This window comes from Siphateles boraxobius, unplaced genomic scaffold (genome assembly GCF_051911475.1).
Source record: "Siphateles boraxobius isolate OS27281-9 unplaced genomic scaffold, OSU_SipBor_1 19, whole genome shotgun sequence".
Classification (NCBI taxonomy): Eukaryota; Metazoa; Chordata; class Actinopteri; order Cypriniformes; family Leuciscidae; genus Siphateles; species Siphateles boraxobius.
In genome coordinates this window covers 1249163-1276848 of record NW_027508799.1, presented here as the reverse complement: position 1 = coordinate 1276848, position 27686 = coordinate 1249163, and the positions used below count along the sequence as shown (strand labels likewise).

Sequence of the window (27686 nt, the reverse complement as noted above, 5' to 3'; positions counted from 1 at the left end):
CCTCATGTTGTTGCAGTTTGTTTATTTAAGAAATTCATAATAAATAATAATAAAGCAAGATACCCTGTTGAAATATGTGTAATGTGTGGTTTATATAAACTGCAAAGGTAAAGTATACTTTAAAACAGATTGTGACCGATGTGAAGGGGGAGGAGAATGTATACGTGCGTCACGTTTAGTCAATAAAACAATTCCGCATAGGATACACCTGTGTATCCTCGCTCATGAATCCTCTGAAAGCCTCCTCACTCCTCGATCCTCGCCTCCTCGCGGTGCAATTAGAGAATTGAGATGTCCTTCAAGGTGGCTGAGCTCGATCGGTTTCCGGGTCATAGGATGGAGGACAGAGGAACGAGGAGACGAGGAGGGATATTGAGAAGCACCCTATGTTTCCCCAATTCCGACTCGGTTTGAGAGTGCCAATTTCACCGCCACGTCAGCAGTTGCGCATCACCTCTGTTTTTTCCCTCCCTTCCGCGAAGAACCTAAAAAGGTTCTACCGAGATTTGAACTCGGATCGCTGGATTCAAAGCCCAGAGTGCTAACCATTACACCATGGAACCAACACACCCTCCCAGCTGTCTGTCTGAGAGGCAGATAGCGATGAGGCTTGGTGGAATCAGGTAGCCTAAAGGAGGCGGGAGTGGTTCCTCTGCCGAAACCCGAGATTGAACCAGGGACCTTTAGATCTTCAGTCTAACACTCTCCCAACTGAGCTATTTCTGCCAGGTACTTGTGCTGTTTAGCCTGGCAAATGAAGGTTCCACCGAGATTTGAATTCGGATCACTGGATTCAGAGCCCAGAGTGCGAACCCTTACACCATGGAACCTCGGCGTGTGTCAACTTTTCCCATGTGGTTCAGAGATGTAAGTCATTCAGTCCAGAAGCGCGATAGCAAGGAGCAAAAGAAGCCTTTGCTTTTTAAGCCCATGTTTCCCCAATTCCGACTCGGTTTGAGAGTGCCAATTTCACCGCCACGTCAGCAGTTGCGCATCACCTCTGTTTTTCCCCTCCCTTCCGCAAAGATCCTAAAAAGGTTCCACAGAGATTTTAACTCGAATCGCTGGATTCAAAGCCCAGAGTGCTAACTATTACACCATGGAACCAAAACACCCTGCTAACTGGCTGTCTGAGAGGTGGAATCAGGTAGACTAAAAGAGGCGGAGGTTGTTCCTCTGCCGAAACCCGGGATTGAACCAGGGACCTTTAAATCTTCAGTCTAACGCTCTCCCAACTGAGCTATTTCGGCCAGGTACTTATGTGGTTTAGCCAGCATGGATGTATGGGAGACCGCCCGTCATTTTCGAGAAGAGCAGAGCGATGGTCACAGAGAGAAAATCAGTGGCCCGTACGGGGATCGAACCCGCGACCTTGGCGTTATTAGCACCACGCTCTAACCAACTGAGCTAACCGGCCTCTCTCTGGCACATTTTATCCCCAATTGCTCAGAGATATCCTGGTTGCCCTAATCAGGCTGAAGAGATTAACAGCAAAGCCTAATTATGGGCTCGTCCGGGATTTGAACCCGGGACCTCTCGCACCCTAAGCGAGAATCATACCCCTAGACCAACGAGCCGAAATATACATCCTCCCTGCTGCTGTCGGGCCGCAAACATTTCAGCTTCCATGGCTTAAAGCGCAATTTTTTGATTAAATCAACAATTAAAAGGTAGCCAGTGCAAAGTTTCCAGCACAGAGGAAATGGGGCCTCTTTTTTTGTGGTCATTGGAAATCACGCTGCAGGACCTGCACAAGAATAATGAGAAGCTTACTTATAGGAGCCTGGTCTGCAACACTGGACCCAGTTGATGTTGCAGGAGCAGAGGCAGCACTTGGCTGGACAGAAGGCTGTGGAGGAGACTGCAGAGGAGGCTGAGCAGGGCGCAGAGGAGGAGACTGCAGAGGAGGCTGGGCAGGGCGCAGAGGAGGAGACTGCAGAGGAGGCTGGGCAGGGCGCAGAGGAGGAGACTGCAGAGGAGGCTGGGCAGGGTGCAGAGGAGGAGACTGCAGAGGAGGCTGGGCAGGGCGCTGCAGTCCTGTGGGTGGCTGTAGTGAGGATGGTCTTGGTGCAGAGGGACAGGGGTTGAAAGCCTTGCTGGAAAGATGGGAGTTGCTCTTTCCAGTGGACAGGAAGCTCTGCAGGCGACTGGGACACCTGGCCAGGGGTCCACAATGCTGGAGGAGCAGGATAAGGGGCAGGAGCAGGGGCAGTAGCACGAGCCGGGGCAGGAGCAGGGCCTCTCGAGCCTGCAGTGGCTGGAGAAAAAAGAAAAAACTTACCCACTTACAGGGTTTGGCTGGAGACAAAATCTTTTGTGCCAGCTGTGAAGCAAATAAATGCTTCCCCCGCGCCAACAGGGCCTTCACATTGGTCGCCAGCAGTGGGCTGTTCTTAGTGGCAGTAGGTGGAGGAGGAACAGACACAGTGGCAGTGGGCACAGCAGCAGTGAGGACAGATGCAGTGGGCACAGTGGCGGTGGGCACGTGGGCTGGAGCCTGCCTCTTCAGCACGTATGCTTTGAAAAGGGCCATATTGGTGTTAGGCCCGGCCTTTGCCTTCTTCAGGTAGGTGATGAGAGCCTGGGCCTCCTTGCTTGGGTCCTCATACACCTCCTTTATTGACCTACCCTTAAAATCCCCAAACTCCACCATCAGACACCAAGAGTCTCCTGTCCTGTGGGCATCCTGCAGCATGGCCTGTTTTTTTCTGATACACCTCTACAGCCTCGCCTACCTCCCTGATCTGCGAGGTGTATCTGAGGAACAGGTGTTTGTTGTCCGACAGCGGGTTGTCCCTCTCCTCCTCCCCCAAAATGCTGCTGACCAGATAGCAGGCATACCCCAGTGAGTTCTCCAGCAGCCACAGGAACCTCTGACCCGGGTGTTTCCCAAACTGGATCTTGCAGTGAGCCAGAACCAGGAACTGGTCTCCAGGATTCCCTCCATTCTGCCTCACAAAGGCAGTGGCCTCAGCCAAGACCTCCTCTTTACACCTGGCCCTCCCTGCCAACACGATCTTCCTCCTATTGGCCTCCTCAGTTGGCCCCATAAGGAGTCGGCCCTCAGAGGTTCTTCGTAAAACCGGGTATGCATACATAATCTGAAAGGACACAGGCATAAACAGAACGTTACATAGCTGTCATATTCCAACTGAAAGTATTTTACTACAGCATTTTTTTTATGTAATTAATTATTATAATATTATAATAATTAATGATTATTATTATTATGAGCATAAGCATTATTGTTTTTTATACAACTGTGAATCACTTTGAATTGCCTTGTGTACAAATTGTAAATAGTGTGATGAACTAATTAATAAGAAAATAAATAACACTTCTTGGTACAATCTTGCTGGTATCATGCCATGCTTAAATCGTTTTGTTTTGTTTAGCTTTTGTGGCAGAGATTACTAAGAAACACCAAATATAACATAAAGGCGTTTATGACAATTCATAATAATATGATCATCAAACAGATCTAAAACTTAAAATGGTATATCAAATCGTTTTGGTATATCTTTTATAACATAGTTGAGAATCATTTGTTGAAACAAAAAAACACTTGTTTTTGCCTATTCATGTCTTTTTAAATATGTATAACATAGTATTTAAAAAGATAACATAAATATGTATACTGGTGTATAACATAGTATAGTATAACATATATGAATTAAACTTTTTTTTTAAAAGGTTTTAGTAAAAATCTTCCTGTGCTCAAAATAATGTAATGAATGACACAAAAAATACTAAATTAACAACAACAAAAAAATGGTTTAAGGAGGATATAGCTTAATTAGCGGTCGGCTAATTATCTTGACAGTAGTGACATGTTTTTAACTGTATATCATGGTAAAGTTGCAGGTTCACATGTACAGAAGAAAACGTGTGCTATTACACGCTAGCTGGCTTTATTGCCATGTTTAATTGTCTAAAAACAAACACTGTTTATGAATAAATAATGATCGATTATTGAGTCGTGAAGAATAGACTTACCTGTTGCAAAGATTGCAAAGATGACGATAATAACAGCGGTCGCCGATTGGTCAAAAGTAAGCCACAGGAGCAGAGCCAGGAGAGAAACGCGATTGGTCAAAAGTAAGCCACAGGAGAGAAAGGCGATTGGTCAAAAGTAAGCCACAGGAGAGAAACACGATTGGTCAAAAGTAAGCCACAGGAGAGAACGCGATTGGTCAAAGGTAAGCCACAGCAGAGAAACACAATTGGCTCACGTGGGCTTACTTTGGGCTTACTTTGGCTCAATCGGTAGGAAGCAGTAGGCGCAAGCGAGAGGTAGTGGGATCGATGCCTGCATTCTCCAGTGCTGTCCATCCTTTTTACGCCCCACTTCAAGGGGCACTACCTAGATGAGCTCTTGCGGCTCAGTGCTGCCGAAAAAGTTTTTTCGAACGAGGTACTGCACACATTCCTGGCAAAAGCAGGTCCCACCGAAATTTGAACTCGGATCGCTGGATTCAGAGCCCAGAGTGCTAACCATTACACCATGGAACCTTGGCGTGTGTCAACTTTTCCCATGAGCAGCAGAGATTTAAGTCATTGAGTCCAGAAGCACGATAGCAAGGATTTAAGTCATTGAGTCCAGAAGCACGATAGCAAGGAGCAAATGAAGCCTTTGCTTTTTAAGCTATGTTTCCCCAATTCCGACTCGGTTTGAGAGTGCCAATTTCACCGCCACGTCAGCAGTTGCGCATCACCTCTGTTTTTTCCCTCCCTTCCGCAAAGAACCTAAAAAGGTTCCACCGAGATTTGAACTCGGATTTCTGGATTCAAAGCCCAGAGTGCTAATCATTACACCATGGAACCAACACACTCTGCTAGCTGGCTGTCTGAGAGGCAGATAGCGATGAGGCTAGGTGGAATCAGGTAGACTAAAAGAGGCGGACGTGGTTCCTCTGCCGAAACCCGGTATTGAACCAGGGACCTTTAGATCTTCAGTCTAACGCTCTCCCAACTGAGCCATTTCGGACAGATACTTGCATGGTTTAGCCAGCAGGGATGTCTGGGAGACCGCCCGTCATTTTCGAGAAGAGCAGAGCGAAGGTCCCAGAGAGAAAATGAGTGGCCCGTACGGGGATGAAACCCGCGACCTTGGCGTTACTAGCACCACGCTCTAAGCAACTTAGCTAACCGGCCTCTCTCTGGCACATTTTATCCCCAATTTCTCACAAATATCCTGGTTGCCCTAATCAGGCTGAAGAGATTAAAAGCAAAGCCTAATAATGGGCTCGTCTGGGATTTGAACCCGGGACCTCTCGCACCCTAAGCGAGAATCATACCCCTAGACCAACGAGCCAAAACATACATCCTCCCTGCTGCTGCCGGGCCGCAAACATTTCAGCTTCCATGGCTTAAAGCGCAATTTTTTGATTAAATCTACTATTAAAAGGTAGCCAGTGCAAAGTTTCCAGCACAGAGGAAATGCGGCCTCTTTTTTTGTGGTCATTGGAAATCACGCTGCAGGACCTGCACACGAATAATGAGAAGCTTACTTACAGGAGCCTGGTCTGCAACACTGGACCCAGTTGATGTTGCAGGAGCAGAGGCAGCACTTGGCTGGACAGAAGGCTGTGGAGGAGACTGCAGAGGAGGCTGAGCAGGGCGCAGAGGAGGAGACTGCAGAGGGGCTGGGCAGGGCGCAGAGGAGGAGACTGCAGAGGAGGCTGGGCAGGCCGCAGAGGAGGAGACTGCAGAGGAGGCTGGGCAGGGCGCAGAGGAGGAGACTGCAGAGGAGGCTGGGCAGGGCGCTGCAGTCCTGTGGGTGGCTGTAGTGAGGATGGTCCTGGTGCAGAGGGACAGGGGTTGAAGGCCTTGCTGGAAAGATTGGAGTTGCTCTTTCCAGTGGACAGGAAGCTCTGCAGGCGACTGGGACACCTGGCCAGGGGTCCACAATGCTGGAGGAGCAGGAAAAGGGGCAGGAGCAGGGGCAGTAGCACGAGCCGGGGCAGGAGCAGGGCCTCTCGAGACTGCAGTGGCTGGAGAAAAAAGAAAAAACTTACCCCGGACCTCTCGCACCCTAAGCGAGAATCATACCCCTATACCAATGAGCCGAAACATACATCCTCCCTGCTGCTGCCGAGCCGCAAACATTCCAGCTTGCATGGCTTAAAGCGCAATTTTTTTATTAAATCTACAATTAAAAGGTAGCCAGTGCAAAGTTTCCAGCACAGAGGAAATGCGGCCTCTTTTGTTGTGGTCATTGGAAATCACGCTGCAGCACTTGCATACGAATAATGAGAAGCTTACTTACAGGAGCCTGGTCTGCAACACTGGACCCAGTTGATGTTGCAGGAGCAGAGGCAGCACTTGGCTGGACAGAAGGCTGTGGAGGAGACTGCAGAGGAGGCTGAACAGGGCGCAGAGGAGGAGACTGCAGAGGAGGCTGGGCAGGGCGCAGAGGAGGAGACTTTAGAGGAGGCTGGGCAGGGCGCAGAGGAGGAGACTGCAGAGGAGGCTGGGCAGGGCGCTGCAGTCCTGTGGGTGGCTGTAGTGAGGATGGTCCTGGTGCAGAGGGACAGGGGTTGAAGGCCTTGCTGGAAAGATGGGAGTTGCTCTTTCCAGTGGACAGGAAGCTCTGCAGGCGACTGGGACACCTGGCCAGGGGTCCACATTGCTGGAGGAGCAGGACAAGGGGCAGGAGCAGGGGCAGTAGCACGAGCCGGGGCAGGAGCAGGGCCTCTCGAGCCTGCAGTGGCTGGAGCGTAAAAAAACACAACAAAATTATCTTATTGTTTTAGACTTTCACTGCATGACTTTCTCAGCTCTGCTGGACAGCTACTGCGATTACAAGGTTTACTGCAAAGCATGTATGATTAGTAGAGAGATGACATGATGATTAAAAGATGGAAGGAAGCAGTGAAAATCATCCTGTTTTTCATCCAAGCACCATTAGAAGAAATACAAGAAGAAAAAAAGATGGGATCAGCCAAGTGTGAAGCGAAGCAGACCAAACACTACAACAGCCACTTATTCCAAGGGGAGTGGGGGAAGTGTGAGATGACAAGAATGAGCTTTAGTCAGTGATTACGATAAAACATTAAATAAAACCTTTTACATACACCTTTAAATTATCTTTTTTCCTTTGAGGATGTTCACTCAAAGAGTGAATGTAGATTGACACCTGAGAAGTGCCATTCCTCTGTGTTGTGAAATAAAATAATATGTCATTTAAAAAATACTGTTTTGTTTTATTTGTAATTGTTTGTAAAATATTGTTTAAGATTTACATACCTTGAGGAAGTTGTTCCTCAGCTTGCGAGGCTACAGTTGCCATCTCCAGGTCATCTTCCTCCTCAAAAAAATCCGTAGCAGCAGAGTCTGTAAAATAACATAAAACACTAAGCACATGTCACCAACACACTTGTATGCGTTAAGTGATACTCACCACATGTAAAGAGCTGTCTCCGGGCTGCGGACTCAGACGCAGGTGGTACACGTGGTCCTGCAGCTGTTGAACACGTATTTTCGTTAGACATATATACTGCATAATATATACTGTAATGATTTTAAAGCTTGCAAATCACTTACAGGGTTTGGCTGGAGACAAAATCTTTTGTGCCAGCTGTGAAGCAGATAAATGCTTCCCCCACGCCAACAGGGCCTTCACATTGGTCGCCAGCAGTGGCCTGTTCTTAGTGGCAGTAGGTGGAGGAGGAACAGACACAGTGGCAGTGGGCACAGCAGCAGTGAGGACAGATGCAGTGGGCACAGTGGTGGTGGGCACGTGGGCTGGAGCCTGCCTCTAAAGGCACGTATGCTTTGAAAAGGGCCATATTGGTGTTAGGCCCGGCCTTTGCCTTCTTCAGGTAGGTGATGATAATAGCCTGGGCCTCCTTGCTTGGGTCCTCATACACCTCCTTCATTGACCTACCCCTAAAATCCCCAAACTCCACCATCAGACATCCAGAGTCTCCTGTCCTCTGGGCCTCCTGCAGCATGGCCTGTTTTATATGACACACCTCCACAGCCTCGCCTACCTCCCTGATCTTCGAGGTGTATCTGAGGAACAGGTGTTTGTTGTCAGACAGCGGGTTGTCCCTCTCCTCCTCCCCCAAAATGCTGCTGACCAGATAGCAGGCATACCCCAGTGAGTTCTCCAGCAGCCACAGGAACCTCTGACCCTGGTGTTTCCCAAACTGGATCTTGCAGTGAGCCAGAACCAGGAACTGGTCTCCAGGATTCCCTCCATTCTGCCTCACAAAGGCAGTGGCCTCAGCCAGGACCTCCTCCTTACACCTGGCCCTCCCTGCCAACACGATCTTCCTCCTATTGGCCTCCTCAGTTGGCCCCATAAGGAGTCGACCCTCAGAGGTTCTTCGTAAAACCGGGTATGCATACATAATCTGAAAGGACACAGGCATAAACAGAACGTTACATAGCTGTCATATTCCAACTGAAAGTATTTTACTACAGCATTTCTTTTTTATGTAATTAATTATTATAATATTATAATAATTAATGATTATTATTATTATGCGCATAAGCATTATTGTTTTTACACAACTGTGAATCACTTTGAATTGCCTTGTGTACAAATTGTAAATAGTGTGATGAACTTTTTAATAAGAAAATCAATAACACTTCTTGGTACAATCTTGCTGGTATCATGCCATGCTTAAATCGTTTTGTTTTGTTTAGCTTTTGTGGCAGAGATTACTAAGAAACACCAAATATAACATAAAGGCGTTTATGACAATTCATAATAATATGATCATCAAACAGATCTAAAACTTAAAATGGTATATCAAATCGTTTTGGTATATCTTTTATAACATAGTTGAGAATCATTTGTTGAAACAAAAAAACACTTGTTTTTGTCAGGAATCAATCAGATTCATTCCCATCCACCACTCAAAGGTCACTCTCCCCGGAATATTAACCAGTCACACCTGTTCACAATCAGTCACCTCGTTACCCAGCCCTATAAAACACTCACGCACACCCCAGTCATTGTCAAGCCTCCAACAGGAGAAGACCGTTACCCACGATTTCCCGAAGTTTCCAAGTCTGCCAACGAAGATCCATCACGTAACTATACTCACCCCTGAATATACTCACCTTTGTCTCCCTGTCTTGCTGTCTCCAGTATTCCAGTCTGGTTCCCTGTTTCCCGAGTCCTGCCATTTGAATCCAAGTGCTCCACGTGTCCACCGAGATCTCCCTGTTCCTCCCTGGATCTGAAACAGAAAAGTATTCGTATCACTGGACATTGTCTACCCACGTCCAACTCTCTGAAGAAGGGTCTGCTCACCTGGGATCCTCTGCACGACGTGATCGTCAACGCACATGAACTTTGTCTCTGCACATATATCACTGTAAATAAACTCACGTTTGCTTTCACTTACCTCCGCCTCTGTGCCTGTATCCTGACAGAAGGCTTGACCAGAACAGAAAAGTTAAACAGCGCGATGGAAGCTACCCGCCATGGTGATAACCCTGTACAGTCTACAGCCACTGTTCAAAATTCCGGTCAGTCTACGCTCAGCACTTCCGCAGACTCCACTTCTTCGATGATATGCTTCGCTAACCAAGCATCACGTCCAGCGCCATTCTCCGGACGGGTGGAGGATTGCAACGGGTTCCTGCTTCAGTGTTCGCTTGCTCTGGAACAGCAAAATCAGTTATATCCCACAGAAAGATCGAAAATCGCTTTTATCATCCAACAGTTATCCGGGGCTGCTTTGAGATGGGCTGAAACCATGTGGTTACAGGAGTCCACTACAACCTCATCGGTACAAGGGTTTGTAAACCATTTTAAAGAAGTTTTCGGACGACCAGTTGATGATTCTTCCACCAGTGACAAACTACTGCAACTATACCAAGGTCGAAGATCGGTTTCTGAGTATTCGTTGGAATTTCGCACTTTAGCCTCTGCAAGTGGGTGGAACGAGAAGGCGCTCATTTCTGTTTACTGACGTGGTCTGAATCCTGCTCTCCGTCTGCAAATGGCGATATATGATGACAGTCTGGGTGTTGAAAAATTTATCCAACAAGCTCTCCGTGTGCATCAACGATCTCAGGGCTGTTATCTAGAAAATCGCCGACCCACTAGTAATTCTCAGTATCCCACGGAAGCTCCGCCCGAAGCAGATGGAGAAAAGATGCAATTGGATACTTACCGACTGTCCCCAGCGGAACGTGCCCGGCGCCGTGAACTCAGGTTATGTCTGTATTGTGGAATGGGAGGACACTTTCGTCAGTCATGTCCGACTCGACCCCCCAGAATGCTTGTGAGTTCTGTCTTTACGGCCGATTCGGTATCAGCCCCACTAACTATTTCAGTGATCTTAAAATCCACGACTTTCCATGTTTCTGCCACAGCCATAGTGGACTCCGGGTCGGCAGGAAACTTCATTTCCGGAAGGCTCTGCCAAAAACTCCAGCTCGAGAAATCAGCCACCACCAGACCATACTCCATCCATGCAGTGACGGGTGAAACCATAAATAAGGGGTATGTCACAGCTCAGATTAAACCCATCATCCTGGGTGTCGAAAATACACATCACGAACTTTTTGAACCTTTCATATTAGAGAACAGTCAGACTGATCTAATTCTGGGTCGCCCATGGCTTATTCGACATCAACCCAATATCAACTGGTCATCTGGTAAGATCCTGAACTGGGGGTGTAGGTGTGCATCCAGAACTGCCGAGTTGGCGACCACATCCATCGTTGATGCACCTAACATTGTCCCAGTAAACTCAACCTCCATCGAAAGCCCCACTGAGAGTCTGTCCGTTTCCATACCTACCTGTTATTCCTCGTTTGCAGATGTGTTCAATCCTGTCGAGGCTGCTAAATTACCCCCTCATCGAGCTTGGGATTGTGCGATCGACCTTGTTCCAGGAGAACCCATTCCTAAGGGACGAATCTACTCCCTGTCTATTCCCGAACAGAAAGCCATGCAACAGTACATTGAAGAGGCTCTGAAACAGGGGTATATCCGTTCCTCCACGTCACCTGCTGCTGCCAGCTTTTTCTTTGTTCCTAAGAAGGATGGCGGACTACGTCCTTGTATCGACTATCGAACCCTGAACAGAATAACCTTGAAGTTCAGCTATCCACTACCGTTGGTTCCTTCCTCACTGGAGCAGCTGCGTGAGGCCAAGATGTTCACTAAACTGGACTTGAGGAGCGCATATAACCTCATCCGAATTCGAGAAGGCGACGAATGGAAAACCGCGTTCATCACCCCTGCTGGCCACTACGAATATTTGGTTATGCCGTATGGACTGGTCAACGCTCCTTCCATCTTTCAAAGCTTTATGGACGAGGTACTCCGAGATTATCTGAACCGATTCGTAATAATCTACATCGATGACATTTTAATCTATTCCAAGGATCCAGTGGAACACCAACGACACGTCTCCTTAGTCCTCCAACGGCTACGTGAGTTCTCTTTGTTCCTAAAAGCAGAAAAATGCTCATTTCACCAAACTTCAGTCGAATTCCTAGGCTATCAACTCAGTGAAAGAGGAGTACAGATGGACGATCGCAAGACCAAGGCGATCACTTCCTGGCCAACCCCACAGACGGTAAAAGAATTGCAAAGATTCCTTGGCTTTGCCAACTTTTATCGGAGGTTCGTTCACCAGTACAGCCTGCTAACAGCTCCTCTAACGTCACTCCTAAAGGGAAAGCCAAAATCGCTGCTCTGGACTGAGGAAGCCGACCACGCATTCCAGTCTTTGAAAACCGCCTTCACCACTGCCCCTCTACTCCGACATCCTAATCCCGAAGAGATGTTCATCGTAGAAGTCGATGCCTCCACCACTGGAGTAGGAGCAGTGTTGTCTCAGTATTCCAATTTGTCACCCAAACCTATGCCATGTGCGTTCTTCTCCCACAAGTTGTCACCCGCCGAAGTAAACTATGATATCGGCAATCGGGAACTCCTGGCGGTAAAACTTGCGCTTGAAGAATGGCGACACTGGTTGGAGGGCGCCAAACACCCGTTCCTGGTTCTCACCGACCATAAGAACCTCCAGTATCTGAAAGAAGCAAAACGACTCAATCCACGCCAGGCTAGATGGGCGCTTTTCTTCACTCGATTTCACTTCCAGATCTCCTATCGTCCAGGCTCCAAGAACGTCCGAGCGGATGCTCTGTCTCGTCTCCATGCTCCTGAAACTCACCATGAAGAACCCGAGAACATCTTTCCAGAGAAAATCTTTGTCAATCCCATTCAGTGGGACTTAAACGAACAACTGATGGAATTGTCTCGAAACCAACCCAGTCCTACGGAATGCCCAGCTGGGAAAATCTACGTACCCGATGAATTCCGTATATCACTTATCTCCTCAGCGCACTCCTCCGTTGGTACGGGTCACCCAGGAGTCACCAAAACCTGCTCCATTCTCCAAAACTGCTACTGGTGGCCCAACATGCTCCGAGACGTCAAATCATTCATCAAGGGGTGCATCCTATGTGCAATGAACAAAAACCCTCGTCATTTGCCCGCAGGAAAACTCATGCCTCTGCCCGTTCCCCAAAGACCCTGGTCGCACATTGGGGTGGATTTTGTGACTGATCTTCCACCCTCCGAAGAGAACACCTGCATCCTGGTGGCCGTCGACCGCTTTTCGAAAGCGTGTAAGCTGATTCCCCTGAGAAACTTACCCACAGCATTTGCAACCGCAGAACTTTTAATGGAACATGTCTTCCAGAATTTCGGCCTCCCAGAGGACATTGTATCAGATAGGGGGCCTCAATTCATTTCAAAAGTTTGGCGAGCCTTCTTTGCACTGATGAATGTCACCGTAAGTCTCACTTCAGGGTATCACCCACAGGCTAATGGTCAGGCAGAACGAAAAATCCAGGATGTCAGCCGTTTCCTCCGAACTTTCTGCCATGCCAATCAGCACCTCTGGAGTCGTTACCTCGTGTGGGCAGAGTATGCCCAAAATTCCCTTAGACAAACCTCCACCAACCTGACTCCGTTCCAATGCATTCTGGGTTACCAACCTCCACTGTTCCCGTGGTCCGGGGAACCCTCAGAAGTCCCAGCAGTTAACGCCTGGTTCCGGGACAGTGAGAGAATATGGAACCAAGCTCACCATCACCTCCAACAAGCCATAAACCGTCACAGTCACTTTGCAGACACTCACCGAAGCAACACCCCCGAATACCAACCTGGACAATTGGTTTGGCTCTCAACAAAAGATATCCGTTTGAGACTACCCTGTCGCAAGTTAAGTCCAAGATACATCGGTCCGTTTCCCATAACAAGACAAATCAATCCAGTTACCTACCAGCTCCGTCTGCCAAGTCACTACCGCATCCACCCCTCATTCCATGTTTCCCTCCTGAAGCCCCATCACTCACCTGTTCCAGTCCCCTCTACAGATCTAGCACAAGATGAAAATCCTCCGGTACCCCCCATTGAAACAGAATCCATCTTCGCTGTAAGAGAGATCCTGGACTCCCGACGTCGGGGTGGTCTACTCGAGTATCTGGTTGACTGGGAAAATTATGGACCGGAAGAGAGGTGTTGGATACCTCGTAAGGACATCCTTGATCCCATGCTACTCACTGCCTTCCACGAACAACACCCTGACAAACCTGCTCCTCGACCTCGAGGTAGACCCCCACGACGTCGGGGTCCTAGGTCCGCTGGCGCGGACGCTGGAGGAGGGGGTAGTGTCAGGAGTCAATCAGATTCATTCCCATCCACCACTCAAAGGTCACTCTCCCCGGAATATTAACCAGTCACACCTGTTCACAATCAGTCACCTCGTTACCCAGCCCTATAAAACACTCACGCACACCCCAGTCATTGTCAAGCCTCCAACAGGAGAAGACCGTTACCCACGATTTCCCGAAGTTTCCAAGTCTGCCAACGAAGATCCATCACGTAACTATACTCACCCCTGAATATACTCACCTTTGTCTCCCTGTCTTGCTGTCTCCAGTATTCCAGTCTGGTTCCCTGTTTCCCGAGTCCTGCCATTTGAATCCAAGTGCTCCACGTGTCCACCGAGATCTCCCTGTTCCTCCCTGGATCTGAAACAGAAAAGTATTCGTATCACTGGACATTGTCTACCCACATCCAACTCTCTGAAGAAGGGTCTGCTCACCTGGGATCCTCTGCACGACGTGATCGTCAACGCACATGAACTTTGTCTCTGCACATATATCACTGTAAATAAACTCACGTTTGCTTTCACTTACCTCCGCCTCTGTGCCTGTATCCTGACAGTTTTTGCCTATTCATGTCTTTTTAAATATGTATAACATAGTATTTAAAAAGATAACATAAATATGTATACTGGTGTATAACATAGTATAGTATAACATATATGAATTAAACTTTTTTTTTAAAGGTTTTAGTAAAAATCTTCTTGTGCTCAAAATAATGTAATGAATGACACAAAAAAATACTAAATTAACAACAACAAAAAAAATGGTTTAAGGAGGATATAGCTTAATTAGCGGTCGGCTAATTATCTTGACAGTAGTGGCATGTTTTTTACTGTATATCATGGTAAAGTTGCAGGTTCACATGTACAGAAGAAAACGTGTGCTATTACACGCTAGCTAGCTTTATTGGCATGTTTAATTGTCTAAAAACAAACACTGTTTATTAATAAATAATGATCGATTATACAGTCGTGAAGAATAGACTTACCTGTTGCAAAGATGACGATAATTACTACTGATGACGACTACTTCCTGCTCAGCTACTGTTCGGACGCTCTCGCTTACTGCTCCGCGCTTTGCTCTATCGCTTTTATATTTCTATATTTTATCTCCTTTTATCACCTAATTTTAACTTCAGCAAATCAGCACAGTGCTCAAACGCTTGGATTACTACAAAAAAAAAGCAGAATTATTTTATTCGACCAGCCTCCCACTGAAAGCTTACATTCCGGGGAAGAGAAAACACAACTGCCTACATTCATAAGGATAAGAAAATGCCTCCTCTGGAATCTACTTGCTGCTCCAACTGCCACAGACTTTTACAAAGGATTGCAATTCTTGAAACAAAGTTAATTGCGGGACCACCAAACCAGACGGAACACACAACAGAGTTTCGTCATGGACGTCCTCAGCATACAGCCGGTGAGTCCCATGAATCTAGTGCTTCTCGACCGGCCATACTGAGTGTAGAGAAACAAGCCGATCGTTTTACTAATCGATGGCACAAACAGGGTGCGAGACCCAAAGGCACTCGAGACATCAGATTGTCACGAGCATCACATATTACTGCAGTAGCATCCTCTACCCCAGATACGGCTCTGACAAGGACTGCAAACACTGGTCTCCTACCACCGCCTATACATCTTGAGAACAGATTTGAAGTATTAATGAATGAGGAATCCCCAAATTTGATGAATGTGATCGCACACAGACAGAATCAGCCAGTAGCTAACACTGATGCTAACTGGGGCTCAAGGTCGAGCAGACAGCGGCACTCAGCTCACAGTGCAGCCGAGCCCAGGACTCTGATAGTGGGCGACTCCGTAATCAGAAACATTAATAGCAGGGATACAACAACGTGCTGCCTTCCACAAGCAACAACTTCTGATGTAAACAGGGAACTTCAGAACATTCTGATGAAACATAAGACTGCAAATCGACTCATCATTCATGTGGGGAAGAATGATATTCATAAAGAGCAGTCGGAACTTCTTAAAAAGGATTTCAATGAACTTTTTGAAACACTTAAAAGACTGAAAGTTCAAACATTCATCAGTGGACCACTCCCAGCAAGAGGAACAAACAGGTTTTCACGGTTGCTTGGGCTTAATACATGGCTGCAAAAAACCTGCAATATAAAAGGAGTGAACTTTATTGACAACTTCAATCTTTTCTGGAGTCAGAGGCAACTGTTTCAACAGGATGGCCACCACCCAAACAAACTTGGTTCAAGAGTGCTAAAGGACAATATCTACTTCTCCCTCCGTCATCCTTCTGCAATGTGTGCCAATCCACTCAACCTGAATGGCACACACACACCTGGATACAGTATGAATGACCACAGGATTTCACTTCAGCACCTGCATGGACATGCGGTTGACACATCACACAAGGACAGTGATAACACCACTCAGCCACAACAACCTCTGCTCACGGACACAATCTCAGCTGAGCCCTGCCCACAGAGCTCACCACAGACAGACTGTGACATACCAGCACTGCTCCAAGATACAGCACCCATAGACGACTTTCTGGAAAACAGCCAGGGAAACCAGGACAGCATATTACAGCCTCCAATAACACCAGAGCAAAAATCCCTCTCACCGGAAACATTATCACTCTCTCCAGCATCTCCACTTCTGTGCTTCTCAGAGAAAATGGAACAACTGGTGCATGCTGGAACTAGACTATCCCACTCTTTTGCTGCGAGCCCCCAGATACCAACCAAAAAACGCCAGGCCCCACAACCACCAAAGCCTGCGGGCCCAGCTCGCCCTCCCCCTCCCCCTCCTCCTCCTCCTCCCCCTCCTCCTGTGAGAGCTCTTCGGCCTCTGCCACAGTGCCAGGGCCCACACCCTCCTCCAGCGGCTCGAGGTGAACCAAAAACAACTGATACCAGCTCTCAGTGATATGTGTCGGGTCCCCGCTATGATAACAATAACTTTCTCAAATGTTTACAGAACAAGCGGGAACCCAGTGTGCCTGTATCTTTTTCTATTGCTGTTCGATTACATGATAGAAAGTCTAAGGCCTTCAAAAGCCGTACAGCAAACCCATCTAATCTGGTGCCTATTACACGACATACCAAGATTGCTGTGGGGACAAAAAGTAAGACTGTTAAGTTAGCACTTTTAAACATCCGCTCACTTAAAAATAAATCACTTTTAGTCAACGACTTAATAACCACATACAACCTGGATTTTATGTTGCTAAATGAAACTTGGCTAGAAGAAAGTTGCAGTGCAACAGTCCTCAATGAAACAGCCCCTCCTAACTTTACTTGTATGAGTATCTGCAGAGCTGTCAGAAGAGGCGGAGGTTTAGCTGCTCTTTATAAAGATGTCTATCAATGTAAGCAAATATCATTTGGGAATTACCCGTCTTTCGAGTATCTGGGTATTGTGTTAAAAGGTGCTCCACGCATTTTACTTATCATTGTTTACAGGCCTCCAAAATACTCTCCAGCTTTTGCTTAGAACTTAACAGAACTGTTATCAACAATTTCCTCAGAGTTTGACTGCTTTGCCATTGCTGGAGATTTTAACATTCACATAGATAATGCAGAAAACAATATGGCAAAAGAAATCAAAACTGTTTTAAAAACTTTTGATCTGACTCAGCATGTACATGGACCCACACATAATCGTGGACACACTCTAGATTTACTTATCAGTAAGGATCTAAACATTTCATCAATTGTTATTAAGGATGTAGCACTGTCTGATCATTTTTGTATTTTCTTTGATATATTGATCTCTCCTGCCATTGAAGCTAGATCTGTGTCTGTCAAGAAGAGATGCTTAAATGAGAACACTAGTGTACTATTTATGAAGGCTATATCTTTAACACCAAGCATATCTGCTGACTCTGTTGATTTTCTCCTTGATTCTTTTAACTCAAAAGTTAAGAGTGTAATTGATGATATTGCTCCTGTGAAAGTCAGGAAGAAGAGTGGCAGACAAAAAGCACCTTGGAGAAACTCAACAGCAGTGCAAAATATGAAAAGACAATGCAGAAAAGCAGAGCGCATGTGGCGGAAGACAAAACTTGTAGTCCATTATAACATCTACAAAGACAGCATCCATGCTTTCAATAAGGAACTAAGCAAAGCTAGACAGACTTTTTCTCGAATATTATAAACAGCAATATAAACAACACACGCACTCTTTTTGCTACTGTAGAGAGACTGACAACCCCCCCAAGCCAGATTCCCAGTGAAATGCTCTCAGTGAGAAAGTGCAGTGAGTTTACTTCTTTCTTCTCTGAGAAAATCAATAATATCAGAAAGGTGATCAGCTCATCCTTGAGTTGCGCTGGGGTCAGGCAGATCAGACAACAGCACGAGAAAGTAGCCACTATGTCTGATTTCGAAGAAATCGATGGCAAAATTTTGGAAGAAACCGTACAGCAACTAAAAACATCAACCTGCGCCCTTGACGCACTTCCCACATCTTTTTTCAAAAATGTGTTACACAGCTTAGAAGCAGATCTCCTGGAAGTGGTAAATGCCTCACTTCTCTCTGGGAGTTTTCCGACCTCCCTGAAAACTGCTGTCGTCAAGCCCCTCCTGAAAAAGAGCAATCTGGATAAGACCATATTAAACAACTATAGACCGATATCAAATCTTCCTTTCATAGGCAAGATCATTGAAAAAGTTGTCTTCAATCAGCTGAACAAATTCTTAAGCTCGAATGGATACTTTGACCATTTTCAATCTGGTTTCCGACCGCACCACAGTACAGAGGCCGCGCTCATAAAGATAATAAATGATATTCGCTTAAATACTGATACAGGCAAATTATCAGTGCTGGTACTACTCGACCCCAGTGCTGCATTTGACACTGTCGATCACAAAATACTTCTTGACAGGCTGGAAAACTGGGTCGGGCTTTCTGGGATAGTCCTAAAATGGTTCAGGTCATACTTAGGAGGCAGAGGTTATTATGTGAGTATAGGAGACCATAAGTCTGAGTGGACATCCATGACATGCGGAGTCCCTCAAGGCTCAATTCTTGCGCCACTCCTATTCAACCTGTACATGCTCCCAATGAACCAAATAATGAGAAAGAACCAAATGGCTTACCATAGCTATGCAGACGACACACAGCTCTACTTATCCCTATCGCCTAACGATTACAGCCCCATTGACTCCCTTTGCCAATGCATTGATGAAGTAAACAATTGGATGTGCCAAAACTTTCTTCAGTTAAACAAAGACAAAACTGAAGTCATTGCGTTTGGAAACAAAGATGAAGTTCTCAAGGTGAACGCATACCTTCAGTCTAGGGGTCAAACAACTAAAAATCAAGTCAGGAATCTGGGTGTGTCTCTAGAGTCAGACCTTAGTTTCAGTAGTCATGTCAAAGCAATAACTAAATCAGCATATTATCACCTGAAAAATATTGCAAGAATTTGATGCTTTGTTTCCAGTCAAGACTTAGAAAAACTTGTGCATGCTTTCATCACCAGTAGGGTGGATTATTGTAATGGGCTTCTCACTGGCCTTCCCAAAAAGACCATAAGACAGTTGCAGCTCATACAGAACACTGCTGCTAGGATTCTGAGCAGAACCAGAAAATATGAACACATCACACCAGTCCTCAGGTCTTTACACTGGCTGCCAGTTACATTTAGGATTGATTTTAAAGTATTATTACTGGTATATAAATCATTCAATGGCCTAGGATATGCTCAGTGAATATAAACCCAACAGATCACTCAGATCATTAGGATCACATCGGCTAGAAATACCAAGGGTTCACTCTAAGCATGGCGAGTCTGCTTTTAGCTACTATGCCAGCCGCAGCTGGAACCAGCTTCCAGAAGAGATCAGATGTGCTCCTACAGTAGTCACATTCAAATCCAGACTCAAAACACATCTGTTTAACTGTGCATTTACTGAATGAGCACTGTGCCACTGTTCGTCCGACTGTTTGCACTGTATTTTATTTTATGTTTTAATTATTCTGATTTCATTTGATTATTTCTGTATTTTATCTTTTGTTCCAATCTGTTTTAATTATTCTGATTTCTTTTGATTATTTTAATTTCTTCTATGTAAAGCACTTTGAATTACCATTGTGTATGAAATGTGCTATATAAATAAACTTGCCTTGCCTTGCCTAATAATAGCGGTCGCCGATTGGTCAAAAGTAAGCCACAGGAGAGAAACGCGATTGGTCAAAAGTAAGCCACAGGAGAGAAAGGCGATTGGTCAAAAGTAAGCCACAGGAGAGAAACACGATTGGTCAAAAGTAAGCCACAGGAGAGAACGCGATTGGTCAAAAGTAAGCCACAGCAGAGAAACACGATTGGCTCACGTGGGCTTACTTTGGGCTTACTTTGGCTCAATCGGTAGGAAGCAGTAGGCGCAAGCGAGAGGTAGTGGGATCGATGCCTGCATTCTCCAGTGCTGTCCATCCTTTTTACGCCCCCCTTCAAGGGGCACTACCTAGATGAGCTCTTGCGGCTCAGTGCTGCCGAAAAAGTTTTTTCAAACGAGGTACTGCACACATTCCTGGCAAAAGCAGGTCCCACCGAGATTTGAACTCGGATCGCTGGATTCAGAGCCCAGAGTGCTAACCATTACACCATGGAACCTTGGCGTGTGTCAACTTTTCCCATGAGCAGCAGGATTTAAGTCATTGAGTCCAGAAGCACGATAGCAAGGATTTAAGTCATTGAGTACAGAAGCACGATAGGAAGAAGCAGATGAAGCCTTTTCTTTTTAAGCCCATGTTTCCCCAATTCCGACAAAAGCAAAGGCTTCATTTGCTCCTTGCTATCGTGCTTCTGGACTCAATGACTTAAATCTCTGCTGCTCATGGGAAAAGTTGACACACGCCAAGGTTCCATACCTTGGCGTGTGTCAACTTTTCCCATGAGCAGCAGAGATTTAAGTCATTGAGTCCAGAAGCACGATAGCAAGGAGCAAATGAAGCCTTTGCTTTTTAAGCCCATGTTTCCCCGATTCCGACTCGGTTTGAGAGTGCCAATTTCACCGCCACGTCAGCAGTTGCGCATCACCTCTGTTTTTTCCCTCCCTTCCACAAAGAACCTAAAAAGGTTCCACCGAGATTTGAACTCGGATCGCTGGAGTCAAAGCGCAATTTTTTGATTAAATCTACAATTAAAAGGTAGCCAGTGCAAAGTTGCCAGCACAGAGGAAATGCGGCCTGTTTTTTTGTGGTCATTGGAAATCACGCTGCAGCACCTGCACACGTGCTAGGGATCGCGCCTCGTCTTTGTCTTTGAGAGCGATAGACACCTTCTCTCCATCATCGAGGGGAATTAGCTCAAATGTTAGAGCGCTCGCTTAGCATGCGAGAGGTAGCGGGATAGATGCCTGCATTCTCCAGTGCTGTCCATCCTTTTTACGCCCCCTTCAAGGGGCACTACCTAGATGAGCTCTTGCGGCTCAGTGCTGCCGAAAATGTTTTTTCGAACGAGGTACTGCACACATTCCTGGCAAATGCAGGTCCCACCGAGATTTGAACTCGGATCGCTGGATTCAAAGCCAGAGTGCTAACCATTACACCATGGAACAAACACACCCTGATAGCTGGTTGTCTGAGAGGCAGATAGCGATGAGGCTAGGTGGAATCAGGTAGATAAGAGCTGGCGTTTGGTCAATAGACCACCTCGACTAAGAGAGGCGGACGTGGTTCCTCTGCCGAAACCCGGGATTGAACCAGGGACCTTTAGATGTTCAGTCTAACGCTCTCCCAACTGAGCTATTTCGGCCAGGTACTTGTGCAGTTTAGCCAGCAGGCATGTCTGGGAGACCGCCAGTCATTTTCGAGAAGAGCAGAGCGAAGGTCCCAGAGAGAAAATGAGTTGCCCGTACGGGGATCGAACCCTTGACCTTGGCACTATTAGCACCACGCTCTAACCAACTGAGCTAACCGGCCTCTCTCTGGCTCGTTTTATCCCCCATTTCTCAGAAATATCCTGGTTGCCCTAATCAGGCTGAAGAGATTAAAAGCAAAGCCTGATAATGGGCTCGTCCGGGATTTGAACCCCGGACCTCTCGCACTCTAAGCGAGAATCATACCCCTAGACCAACGAGACTAAACATACGTCCTCCCTGCTGCTGCCGGGCCGAAAACATTTCAGCTTGCATGGCTTGAAGCGCAATATTTTAATTAAATCTACAATTAAAAGGTAGCCAGTGCAAAGTTGCCAGCACAGAGGAAATGCGGCCTCTTTTTTGTGGTCATTGGAAATCACGCTGCAGCACCTGCACACGTGCTAGGGCTCGCGCCTCGTCTTTGTCTTTGAGAGCGATGGACACCTCTTCTCCATCATCGAGGGAAAGTAACTCAAATGGTAGAGCGCTCGCTTAGCATGCGAGAGGTAGAGGGATCGATGCCTGCATTCTCCAGTGCTGTCCATCCTTTTTACGCCCCCCTTCAAGGGGCACTACCTAGATGAGCTCTTTCGGCTCAGTGCTGCCGAAAAAGTTTTTTCGAACGAGGTACTGCACACATTCCTGGCAAAAGCAGGTCCCACCGAGATTTGAACTCGGATCGCTGGATTCAGAGCCCAGAGTGCAAACCATTACACCGTGGAACCTTGGCGTGTGTCAACTTTTCCCATGAGCAGCAGACATTTAAGTCATTGAGTCCAAAAGCACGATAGCAAGGAGCAGATGAAGCCTTTGCTTTTTAAGCCCATGTTTCCCCAATTCCGACTCTGTTTGAGAGTGCCAATTTCACTGCCACGTCAGCAGTTGCGCATCACCTCTGTTTTTTCCCACCCTTCCGCAAAGAACCTGAAAAGGTTCTACCGAGATTGGAACTTGGATCGCTGGATTCAAAGCCCAAAGTGCTAACCATTACACCATGGAACCAACAATTCCTGATAGCTGGCTGTCTGAGAGGCAGATAGCGATGAGGCTAGGTGGAATCAGGTAGACTAAAAGAGGCGGACGTGGTTCCTCTGCCGAAACCCGGGATATAAATATCCTGGTTGCCCTAATCAGGCTGAAGAGATTAAAAGCAAAGCCTAATAATGGGCTCGTCCGGGATTTGAACCCGGGACCTCTCGCACCCTAAGCAAGAATCATACCCCTATACCAATGAGCCGAAACATACATCCTCCCTTCTGCTGCCGGGCCGCAAACATTTCAGCTTCCATGGCTTAATGCGCAATTTTTTTATTAAATCTACAATTAAAAGGTAGCCAGTGCAAAGTTTCCAGCACAGAGGAAATGCGGCCTCTTTTTTTGTGGTCATTGGAAATCACGCTGCAGCACCTGCACACGAATAATGAGAAGCTTACTTACAGGAGCCTGGTCTGCAACACTGGACCCAGTTGATGTTGCAGGAGCAGAGGCAGCACTTGGCTGGACAGAAGGCTGTGGAGGAGACTGCAGAGGAGGCTGAACAGGGCGCAGAGGAGGAGACTGCAGAGGAGGCTGGGCAGGGCGCAGAGGAGGAGACTGCAGAGGAGGCTGGGCAGGGCGCAGAGGAGGAGACTGCAGAGGAGGCTGGGCAGGGCGCAGAGGAGGAACCTGCAGAGGAGGCTGGGCAGGGCGCTGCAGTCCTGTGGGTGGCTGTAGTGAGGTGGTCCTGGTGCAGAGGGACAGGGGTTGAATGCCTTGCTGGAAAGATGGGAGTTGCTCTTTCCAGTGGACAGGAAGCTCTGCAGGCGACTGGGACACCTGGCCAGGGGTCCACAATGCTGGAGGAGCAGGATAAGGGGCAGGAGCAGGGGCAGTAGCACGAGCCGGGGCAGGAGCAGGGCCTCTCGAGCCTGCAGTGGCTGGAGCGTAAAAAAACACAACAAAATTATCTTATTGTTTTAGACTTTCACTGCATGACTTTCTCAGCTCTGCTGGACAGCTACTGCGATTACAAGGTTTACTGCAACGCATGTATGATTAGTAGAGAGATGACATGATGATGAAAACATGGAAGGAAGCAGTGAAAATCATCCTGTTTTTCATCCAAGCACCATTAGAAGAAATACAAGAAGAAAAAAAGATGGGATCAGCCAAGTGTGAAGCGAAGCAGACCAAACACTACAACAGCCACTTATTCCAAGGGGAGTGGGGGAAGTGTGAGATGACAAGAATGAGCTTTAGTCAGTGATTACGATAAAAAATGAAATAAAACCTTTTACATACACCTTTAAATGATCTTTTTTCCTTTGAGGATGTTCACTCAAAGAGTGAATGTAGATTGACACCTGAGAAGTGCCATTCCTCTGTGTTGTGAAATAAAATAATATGTCATTTAAAAAATACTGTTTTGTTTTATTTGTAATTGTTTGTAAAATATTGTTTAAGATTTACATACCTTGAGGAAGTTGTTCCTCAGCTTGCGAGGCTACAGTTGCCATCTCCAGGTCATCTTCCTCCTCAAAAAAATCCGTAGCAGCAGAGTCTGTAAAATAACATAAAACACTAAGCACATGTCACCAACACACTTGTATGCGTTAAGTGATACTCACCACATGTAAAGAGCTGTCTCCGGGCTGCGGACTCAGACGCAGGATGTACACGTGGTCCTGCAGCTGTTGAACACGTATTTTCGTTAGACATATATACTGCATAATATATACTGTAATGATTTTAAAGCTTGCAAATCACTTACAGGGTTTGGCTGGAGCCAAAATCTTTTGTGCCAGCTGTGAAGCAAATAAATGCTTCCCCCGCGCCAACAGGGCCTTCACATTGGTCGCCAGCAGTGGCCTGTTCTTAGTGGCAGTAGGTGGAGGAGGAACAGACACAGTGGCAGTGGGCACAGCAGCAGTGAGGACAGATGCAGTGGGCACAGAGGTGGTGGGCACGTGGGCTGGAGCCTGCCTCTTCAGCACGTATGCTTTGAAAAGGGCCATATTGGTGTTAGGCCTGGCCTTTGCCTTCTTCAGGTAGGTGATGAGAGCCTGGGCCTCCTTGCTTGGGTCCTCATACACCTCCTTCATTGACCTACCCTTAAAATCCCCAAACTCCACCATCAGACATCCAGAGTCTCCTGTCCTCTGGGCCTCCTGCAGCATGGCCTGTTTTATATGATACACCTCCACAGCCTCGCCTACCTCCCTGATCTGCGAGGTGTATCTGAGGAACAGGTGTTTGTTGTCCGACAGCGGGTTGTCCCTCTCCTCCTCCCCCAAAATGCTGCTGACCAGATAGCAGGCATACCCCATTGAGTTCTCCAGCAGCCACAGGAAAATCTGACCCTGGTGTTTCCCAAACTGGATCTTGCAGTGAGCCAGAACCAGGAACTGGTCTCCAGGATTCCCTCCATTCTGCCTCACAAAGGCAGTGGCCTCAGCCAGGACCTCCTCCTTACACCTGGCCCTCCCTGCCAACACGATCTTCCTCCTATTGGCCTCCTCAGTTGGCCCCATAAGGAGTCGACCCTCAGACGTTCTTCGTAAAACCGGGTATGCATACATAATCTGAAAGGACACAGGCATAAACAGAACGTTACATAGCTGTCATATTCCAACTGAAAGTATTTTACTACAGCATTTCTTTTTTATGTATTTAATTATTATAATAGTATAATAATTAATGATTATTATTATTATGAGCATAAGCATTATTGTTTTTATACAACTGTGAATCACTTTGAATTGCCTTGTGTACAAATTGTAAATAGTGTGATGAACTTATTAATAAGAAAATCAATAACACTTCTTGGTACAATCTTGCTGGTATCATGCCATACTTAAATCGTTTTGTTTTGTTTAGCTTTTGTGGCAGAGATTACTAAGAAACACCAAATATAACATAAAGGCGTTTATGACAATTCATAATAATATGATCATCAAACAGATCTAAAACTTAAAATGGTATATCAAATCGTTTTGGTATATCTTTTATAACATAGTTGAGAATCATTTGTTGAAACAAAAAAACACTTGTTTTTGCCTATTCATGTCTTTTTAAATATGTATAACATAGTATTTAAAAAGATAACATAAATATGTATACTGGTGTATAACATAGTATAGTATAACATATATGAATTAAACTTTTTTTTTAAAGGTTTTAGTAAAAATCTTCTTGTGCTCAAAATAATGTAATGAATGACACAAAAAAATACTAAATTAACAACAACAAAAAAATGGTTTAACGAGGATATAGCTTAATTAGCGGTCGGCTAATTATCTTGACAGTAGTGGCATGTTTTTTACTGTATATCATGGTAAAGTTGCAGGTTCACATGTACAGAAGAAAACGTGTGCTATTACACGCTAGCTAGCTTTATTGGCATGTTTAATTGTCTAAAAACAAACACTGTTTATTAATAAATAATGATCGATTATACAGTTGTGAAGAATAGACTTACCTGTTGCAAAGATGACGATAATTACTACTGATGACGACTACTTCCTGCTCAGCTACTGTTCGGACGCTCTCGCTTACTGCTCCGCGCTTTGCTCTATCGCTTTTATATTTCTATATTTTATCTCCTTTTATCACCTAATTTTAACTTCAGCAAATCAGCACGGTGCACAAACGCTTGGATTACTACAAAAAAAAGCAGAATTATTTTATTCGACCAGCCTCCCACTGAAAGCTTACATTCCGGGGAAGAGAAAACACAACTGCCTACATTCATAAGGATAAGAAAATGCCTCCTCTGGAATCTACTTGCTGCTCCAACTGCCACAGACTTTTACAAAGGATTGCAATTCTTGAAAAAAAGTTAATTGCGGGACCACCAAACCAGACGGAACACACAACAGAGCTTCGTCATGGACGTCCTCAGCATACAGCCGGTGAGTCCCATGAATCTAGTGCTTCTCGACAGGCCATACTGAGTGTAGAGAAACAAGCCGATCGTTTTACTAATCGATGGCACAAACAGGGTGCGAGACCCAAAGGCACTCGAGACATCAGATTGTCACGAGCATCACATATTACTGCAGTAGCATCCTCTACCCCAGATACGGCTCTGACAAGGACTGCAAACACTGGTCTCCTACCACCGCCTATACATCTTGAGAACAGATTTGAAGTATTAATGAATGAGGAATCCCCAAATTTGATGAATGTGATCGCACACAGACAGAATCAGCCAGTAGCTAACACTGATGCTAACTGGGGCTCAAGGTCGAGCAGACAGCGGCACTCAGCTCACAGTGCAGTCGAGCCCAGGACTCTGATAGTGGGCGACTCCGTAATCAGAAACATTAATAGCAGGGATACAACAATGTGCTGCCTTCCACAAGCAACAACTTCTGATGTAAACAGGGAACTTCAGAACATTCTGATGAAACATAAGACTGCAAATCGACTCATCATTCATGTGGGGAAGAATGATATTCATAAAGAGCAGTCGGAACTTCTTAAAAAGGATTTCAATGAACTTTTTGAAACACTTAAAAGACTGAAAGTTCAAACATTCATCAGTGGACCACTCCCAGCAAGAGGAACAAACAGGTTTTCATGGTTGCTTGGGCTTAATACATGGCTGAAAAAACCTGCAATATAAAAGGAGTGAACTGTATTGACAACTTCAATCTTTTCTGGAGTCAGAGGCAACTGTTTCAACAGGATGGCCACCACCCAAACAAACTTGGTTCAAGAGTGCTAAAGGACAATATCTACTTCTCCCTCCGTCATCCTTCTGCAATGTGTGCCAATCCACTCAACCTGAATGGCACACACACACCTGGATACAGTATGAATGACCACAGGATTTCACTTCAGCACCTGAATGGACATGGGGTTGACACATCACACAAGGACAGTGATAACACCACTCAGCCACAACAACCTCTGCTCACGGACACAATCTCAGCTGAGCCCTGCCCACAGAGCTCACCACAGACAGACTGTGACATACCAGCACTGCTCCAAGATACAGCACCCATAGACGACTTTCTGGAAAACAGCCAGGGAAACCAGGACAGCATATTACAGCCTCCAATAACACCAGAGCAAAAATCCCTCTCACCGGAAACATTATCACTCTCTCCAGCATCTCCACTTCTGTGCTTCTCAGAGAAAATGGAACAACTGGTGCATGCTGGAACTAGACTATCCCACTCTTTTGCTGCGAGCCCCC

General features: G+C 46.2%; 10 non-coding genes across 10 annotated transcripts; all 10 read right to left on the bottom strand.

Moving 5' to 3' along the window:
• Positions 1 to 491: 491 nt before the first annotated feature.
• trnaq-uug (transfer RNA glutamine (anticodon UUG)) lies at positions 492 to 563 on the bottom strand. The gene has a single exon. It is a non-coding gene; the product is annotated as a tRNA-Gln (tRNA).
• Positions 564 to 1177: 614 nt separating this feature from the next.
• On the bottom strand, positions 1178 to 1250 carry trnaf-gaa (transfer RNA phenylalanine (anticodon GAA)). Its single transcript has one exon. It is a non-coding gene; the product is annotated as a tRNA-Phe (tRNA).
• Positions 1251 to 1343: 93 nt separating this feature from the next.
• trnai-aau (transfer RNA isoleucine (anticodon AAU)) lies at positions 1344 to 1417 on the bottom strand. Its single transcript has one exon. It is a non-coding gene; the product is annotated as a tRNA-Ile (tRNA).
• Positions 1418 to 1505: 88 nt separating this feature from the next.
• Positions 1506 to 1577, bottom strand: trnap-agg (transfer RNA proline (anticodon AGG)). The gene has a single exon. It is a non-coding gene; the product is annotated as a tRNA-Pro (tRNA).
• A 2863-nt stretch (positions 1578 to 4440) lies between these two features.
• On the bottom strand, positions 4441 to 4512 carry trnaq-cug (transfer RNA glutamine (anticodon CUG)). Its single transcript has one exon. It is a non-coding gene; the product is annotated as a tRNA-Gln (tRNA).
• Positions 4513 to 4752: 240 nt separating this feature from the next.
• On the bottom strand, positions 4753 to 4824 carry trnaq-uug (transfer RNA glutamine (anticodon UUG)). Its single transcript has one exon. It is a non-coding gene; the product is annotated as a tRNA-Gln (tRNA).
• Positions 4825 to 4914: 90 nt separating this feature from the next.
• Positions 4915 to 4987, bottom strand: trnaf-gaa (transfer RNA phenylalanine (anticodon GAA)). Its single transcript has one exon. It is a non-coding gene; the product is annotated as a tRNA-Phe (tRNA).
• A 255-nt stretch (positions 4988 to 5242) lies between these two features.
• Positions 5243 to 5314, bottom strand: trnap-agg (transfer RNA proline (anticodon AGG)). The gene has a single exon. It is a non-coding gene; the product is annotated as a tRNA-Pro (tRNA).
• Positions 5315 to 20184: 14870 nt separating this feature from the next.
• trnaq-cug (transfer RNA glutamine (anticodon CUG)) lies at positions 20185 to 20256 on the bottom strand. Its single transcript has one exon. It is a non-coding gene; the product is annotated as a tRNA-Gln (tRNA).
• Positions 20257 to 21326: 1070 nt separating this feature from the next.
• On the bottom strand, positions 21327 to 21399 carry trnaf-gaa (transfer RNA phenylalanine (anticodon GAA)). Its single transcript has one exon. It is a non-coding gene; the product is annotated as a tRNA-Phe (tRNA).
• Positions 21400 to 27686: the final 6287 nt, after the last annotated feature.